This window comes from Coffea arabica, chromosome 6c, assembly GCF_036785885.1.
Source record: "Coffea arabica cultivar ET-39 chromosome 6c, Coffea Arabica ET-39 HiFi, whole genome shotgun sequence".
Taxonomy (NCBI): Eukaryota; Viridiplantae; Streptophyta; class Magnoliopsida; order Gentianales; family Rubiaceae; genus Coffea; species Coffea arabica.
The window spans coordinates 53051779-53059080 of record NC_092320.1 but is presented as its reverse complement, the minus strand read 5'-3'; the positions used below and the strand labels follow the sequence as shown (position 1 = coordinate 53059080).

General features: G+C 29.3%; 1 non-coding gene across 1 annotated transcript; it reads left to right on the top strand.

The window, feature by feature from the left end:
• Positions 1–6567: 6567 nt before the first annotated feature.
• LOC113694366 (small nucleolar RNA R71) lies at positions 6568–6674 on the top strand. Its single transcript, XR_003449323.1, has one exon. It is a non-coding gene; the product is annotated as a small nucleolar RNA R71 (small nucleolar RNA).
• The last annotated feature ends 628 nt before the right edge of the window (positions 6675–7302 follow it).

Here is a 7302-nt window from a genome sequence, read left to right as displayed (position 1 = left end):
TTAACATTTGAATTGTGTGTTTACTTGAATTTATATGTTTGTAATTTTAGTACTTGATAATGAGGTGACTGCTGAGTTGTGACTAGTTTGTTTTTAAAATTGAACTTTTTGTAATGTTAGTTATTCTACTACAACAATAATTCTTTATTTGTGTAAATTTTCTTAATTTTATCTAATTTTATTATAGTTATTTATATCTTTAAATGATCTTTTATGATATATATATCATATATATATTTAAAAAATAAAATTCGTGGGGCTTACGCCTCGTGCCTTAGGGCTTTTGCCCCGTCTGGGTAGACTCGCCTTTTAAAACACTGTGAATGATAGCAATAACATGTTGTTTAATTCTTACAGAGATGGCTATCTTGGTATTGAAAGATTAATTAATCAGGACCGGAGATAGACAATAAATCTATCACAAATGTTTTTATTAACCAGAATTATAAAACCTCCACAAGTATGCTATTAGAATCAGAATTGCAATGATCGGAAAGTAGTCAGTAAATCAGATGAATATATGTCTTCAGAAAAATCTGGATATTCTAGATCAAATTCTCAATCCAAGAGATCAAATTGTGAACTGCCATAGGATAAAGTTACATTTGCTTACTTTAGTTATATTTAAAAAATACTCAAAAATTTTTGTCACCTAGTAAGATACACAATGGTGCTTTCCATTATTTTTTTTTTGGAGGTGTATTGCTTATATCTCTATGAAATTAGGTGTGGTATTTTAAGATGTGTACCAAATAGTTCTATTTGACTTTTAAAATATCGCTGCTACAGGATAGGTGAGACTTTATGTATATATGTAGCTTGAGAAAAAAGTGGCATCCTTTGTCCTTTTTTTTTTAATGAGGTGTTACTTTTCATTTCATTAAATTATGGAGTTCCATTAAGTATTATCTATATGAATCATTTCTGTGTTTTGTTAGATCTAAGAAGGACTGAATGATAAGTTCATTGAAAGGTTCTTATACATAATTCTTTGCTTTTGCATGGTCTTATATTGTTCTATACTTTTTCTTATTAGAGCCTTAAATTTTGTGCAAGTATATTTCATGTCTTTTATTCTTTCTCAAATTTCTCCTTGGTCATTTGGAGACTTATCTTGCCGATTTGTGAATTTTCTTGTTGAAATATGACAATTTTGTTCTTAGAATAATGGTTGAATCTAAATTCCTAGTACTCCAAAATGAAAAGAGAACTTTATTTATTATTAAATATTATTTTTTTACTCAAAAAATCAGTTTTCTTCCCATTTGTATAGAGATTGCTTATGTTCAACTCAATAATATGCTATTTTCTCATCTTTTAGAATTGCTTATGTTTAACTCACAAATAAAACTCAAGTAGCAAAGAGAGCAAAAAAGCAAGTACTTCGAGTACATGAAAAATCAACTTCCAAAAAACCTTTTTGGAAATATTTTTGGGCTATAATCTAAACAAAACAAATTCATAAAGTTATATAATTAAACTTGTCCAAATACTTATTTCATTACTTTTTTTTGTTTCGTTATAGGTTTTACTATTGAAATGAAACAATTCACGTATTATAAATATAGATCCAATTTCCAACCCACTTGATAAATGATAGATTTTAAAGTGATGATTTTTTAATCTAATAATGTAGAATAGTGATTTTTTTTTATTGAGAAAAGGGCTTTTATTGCTAAACAAGACCAAAATACATAGTTCATGAAAGCCTACTCCAATTTATCGAGACCCGGAAACAGGAAAACTATCTCCGGACAACTTGAATACGCAAGAAAGAAAACTCTCTAGAATCCAGTCAAATCACGGCTCTAATAGGTCTCGGTTGCTATTGAAGAGAAGTGCAAAATAGATCCGAAGACGATCGCATTGTCGCCAACCTATTTGCGGAGCTATTGACTTCTCTTACAATGTGAGTGATGATAGCGAAAAGGTCTGATAGCAAAACCCAAATGTCTCTCAAAATTTCTTGTTGATTTATAATCTCACAATGTAGAATAGTAATTTATTGGATCACTACTATTCTTACAAACAAGTATAATTTATATTATACATTCCCTATTATCTAAAAGTTTTTATTTTCGCATTTTTTCATATTGTATTCAATGTAATAACAAATTCTAAATACAAAATTAGTTTTGATGAGAAATACCAAATAGCACAATAGTAAGATATTAAGTATATCCACTAAATTTTTTTCACTATCATGTACCATAATTTAACTAATAAATCATAAACGACATAAATAATAGTCAATGAAATCCTTTCTAAAAAAATCATAATTATCCTTGCCAACTTTTGCAAAAGAAATCTCTTTTACTTTAAAAGTAATACTACATGGTTATAGATGACATAATAAATGTAGCCTACGCTCTCTTCCTGCACTACTTATATTTATATTAGATTACTATATGCCACAAAACTTAAAATGTAATCTACATATAATGCAATTATTCTTCTCTAAATCCAATCATCACTCTTCAATCTTTTTCACCCTTTTTAATTTAATAGCACATAATTTTTCTTTGGTAGATGCTTAATAATCCTTAAACAGTACATAAACAAGTTTTTCATTTCCTAGTTATGATGTGTAAAATTACTTGTTTTTGCCATAAAGATATACCTCTACTTTCATGAGTTTGTCTAGGGTTCATGTTTTTACTAACTAATATTAAATTTCAACTTTAGATGCATCATTCAATATTTTAGATGGTTTACAATTAGTAGCCCCTTAATTGCAAACATGAATTTTAAAAATAAGAAATGAATTTGACAAAGAATTTCATCAACCAACAAAAATCATAACATAAATCAAGATATATGCGAATGAGTCCATCCTAGCCCTAGAAATGAAAAACTTAATTAGACGTCAAATATTTGAAAGAAAATATCATAATTTCATTCAAACGAAACATATAGTTCAAGTAAACAAAATAAGGAAAGAAAAGCATTAAAGAGACTTGAGTTCCAAAATAGAGAAAGAACTCCTTGCCCGCCTTTCTCTAACTTCTTTTCAAACTAAATTTGCAATAGTATTTCAAAATTAAGAAAGCTCCTAAATTAGCTACTAAGTAAGTAGGTTTTACAAGTGTAAAATGAACTAAGTTAAGCATCTAAATTGTTCCAAATTTTTTGCTAGAGTCTCCTATATATAGAAAAGGTTATCTGTTAGTATATCTCTCCTAAAGTCAATCAACTAAATGACATCTTTATCATTCCAATTGTTTATGTTTTACATTTGAATAATAAAGTTCTTAGAATAAATCTAATTATTAAATCATAAAGATCTTGATGATCAGATTCAATTAATTATTGCTAGGGCTTATTTTTAAATATCTCTAGTCATAGTACTAACAAGATAGGATATTATTTTAATACAGATAAACTAATATATACTAAGTTGGGTCTTTATATAAGAAATATTAGCTCTCATCTGATATGATATTTGACATCTAAACTAGTATATGAGTACTTAATAAGATAATCAAATTCAATAGATTTATCCATATAAAAAAATTATTTTAAATACAAAATGATTATTCTCTAAGTGACAAGAGTCTAAGTGATTGTTAGACTCAAAGTTATCATAGTATCTTGACTGTAAATTACTATATTTTAACGCTATTTAATTATTTTTTGTAAATGAGTGGCTCAAATCAACAGTGAATATGTATAGTATGAACTATGAGATGATAGTGAATAATCTATAAAAATTATACTAATTTTTATGGTAGAGAAGTTATCTTATTATTAATTACATGTGAAAATGTAAATCGAAACTTTTAGTACAAAGTAAAAATTCAGTATGTCCAAGAAAGTTTCTTATCCCCTTGATATTACTTGGAGGTGGCATTCATTTAATAACTTCTATTTTTGTTTTGTCCACCTCAATTCCCTTAGCAAAAATTTTGTACCCTAAGATAATTCCTTCCCTACCATAAAATGGCATTTCTCCAAATTTAACACAAGATTTGTCTCCTCATACCTCTGCAAAATTAAATCTAAATTATGAAGACAATGATCAAAAGATGAATCAAATACCGAAAAATTATTCATGAATATTTCCATAATTTTCTCAATATAATCAGAAAATATGGCCATCATGCAATATTGGAATGTAGTAGGGGCGTCTTTCTAAAAGTAAATGTGCCATAAGGACAAGGAAATGTGATTTTTTCTTGATCCTCTGGAGTTATAACTATTTGGTTATAGTCTAAACAGCAATCAAGACAACGGTGAAATTCATAACCGATTATTCACTCCAATAATTGATCAAGAAAGAATAAGGAAAAGTGGTCTTGTCTAGTAATTGCATTTAATTTTCGATAATCAATATAGACTCTCCACCCGATCACAAGTCGCGATGGAATCATTTCATCATTTTTGTCCATAATTATGATGATTTCACCTTTTTTAGGGACTACATGAATAGGGCTAATTCAAATACTATCAGAGATAGGAAAAATTATACCTGTATCGAGCCATTTGAGAATTTCTTTTCTTACCACCTATTTCATATTTTGATTGAGTTTTCTTTGCATTTCCGCCACCAATTTGCAATTATTTTCTAATAGAATGCGATGCATACATATAGAAGAACTTATGCCTTTGATGTCTGAAATTGCCCGCGCAATTGCCTTCTTATGCTTTCTTAGAACTCTTAACAATTTCGTACATTGTTTCTCATTTAGGTGAGCACTTACAATTACCCGTAGAGTGCTATTTTCTCCAAGAACTCATATCTTAGATGATTTGGAAGTGGATTGGTATCTAATTTTGGAGATTCAATCTCCGAAAGTGGTGGGAGCCCTCTTCCTTGACCAAAATTTTCATAAATATTACTTCTTTTATAAGATGTTTGAAAATCCAAATACTTGGTCAATTTTTCAATTTTTTCACAATCTTTCTCTAACATTTCTAAACTCATTAAACAAAATTCAAGAGGGTCGAAATCAAAGTTGACTCAGTTCAACCCTTGAGTTAGCTTATCAATGGTGCCAATAGAACAAATATGATCGGTAAACAATGAGAATTTTTTTCATTTTATTCAAATTAAATTTTACCACTTCTTGACCTACTTGAAACTTAAATTTGTCATTTTTAACATCAATAATAATACCTGCAGTTGGTAAAAATGATCTACCAATAATGATTGGCATAGACATATTTTCTTCCATATCAAATATCACAAAATTCACGGGAATGATAAATTGTTGCACTTTGATCAATACATTCTCCAATACTTCCAATAGATATCTAATCGACCTATCAGCTAATTGCAAAGAAATATTAGTGCGTTTTAACTTATGTAAACCTAATTGTCTAGGCGCCATTAAGAGAATTAATGATACATTCGCACCAAAATCATATAATATTTTGAAAAATTCAATGTTACTGATAGTGCATGGTATAGAAAAAACTCCCCGAACCTTTCAATTTTGGCGGTAGTTTGTTTTGTATAATGCACTGCACTCTTTCGTTAATACTATTGTTTCGCAGTCTTCCAATTTCCTCTTTTTAGTCATGATCTCTTTGAGAAATTTCACATATGAAGGAATTTGCATAATAGTGTCGGCAAAAGGGTATTAATATGCAATTGTTTAAAAATTTTCAAAATCTTTATCAAATTTATTTAGTTTGAACTTTCGAGAGAATGGAACCGCCGGAGGTATTGGAATGGTAGTGGAAGATAAGGGTTGATTTTCACTTTGCCTTTTTTACTATCCTTCCCCACACTTAGCATTTGGTTCATCTTCTCATTTTCCTTTTCCTCACTTTCACTTTTCTTTTTACTTTCAATCATCGGAAGATCTTCTAATTATTTATCACTATGAAGAGTAATGGCTTTAACATGCTCCATCGGATTTACCTCCATTTTAATCGGTAATTCTCCTTGATTTTTATTGTTAATCGAATTAGCAATTTGACCTATTTGGGCCTCTACATTTCTATACATCCAAGTTAATTAGTCTAATTTCCCCTCTATTCATTCAAATCTCTCTGAAATTTAGTCAGTTTTTTCACCGCAATTTTTCAACCTGATTTAGTGTTCGTCTGTGGTTATCTTGGTTGGAATTCTAGTGGATTAGTCAGTCTTTAAGGATTGCTTTGATCCTTCCATCCAAAATTTGGATGATTTCTCCATTCCAAATTGTATGTGTTTGAGTAGGGATTGTTTTGAGCATTTCAATTGTAATTATTAACAAATTGAATTTGCTCAAAATCAACACATGCATTAGTGTCATGTTCACCCCCACATGTAGAACATGTAACATATACATTAGATGAAGAACTCGGACCAACCCCGATTTGTCTAGTTAGTAATTTTACCACGTTATTCATTTAGGCACTTAACATGTTTAGAGTGTCCATTCGATCATACCTGCTTAGCACCTAGAATTATTTCGCTCATTTCTCCATTGGTAGTTGTTTGCCGTCATCTCTTCTATCAAGTTTTGCATTTTTTGAGGTGAATTACCCATAAAACCTCCACCTGTGGCTACACCAATAGTAGTTTTAGTAGAGAAAGATAAATCATTATAGAAAATTTGTACAATGAACCAATCGAAAAATCCATAGTATGGATATATCCATAGCAAATCCCTAAACCTTTCTCACACTTCAAATAATAATTCACCATCTTATTGGCTAAAACTAGTAATGTCCACTCTAAACTTAGCCGTTTTACTCGGTGAAAAGTATTTATTCAAAAATACTCTAGATAAATCATCTCAAGTGGTCAAAGTATTAGGAGTATAAGAATGCAGCCAAATTTTAATTTTATCTCTCAAAGAAAATGGGAACAATCTTGGCTCCATTTGGATTAGCTATTTTTGAGTTATTTTTGAAAAATTTAACTGTAACAGTGTATATGAAAAAAATTTTACCATAAAATTTTTTGAAATATTTGATATATTGTATGGATGAGATATTTTTTGAGTTATTATGTATTACTGTAGCATTGTATTTGAAAAACTTATTTTTGAAAAAATGATCAATCCAAATAGAGCCTTAGTTTTATAACATCTTCACTAATTTTATTTATTTTAATTGTATCATATATCTCCAAAAATATGATTAAGTGTGTATTTGGATCCTCTATGACATTACCTCCAAATTGAGATTGTTGAACCATTTGAATGAGTGATGGTTAATCTTAAAATTATTAGTGTTTACCGTTGGCCGTGCTATGTTTGTTTATGATCCTTGTCTCCCCGATAGAACAAAATCTCTAAAATCTTGCCTATTTGTTACATTTTCCGTCATTTCTTTTTCTTCAAAAGGTAGCTCAATACCGATACCCTT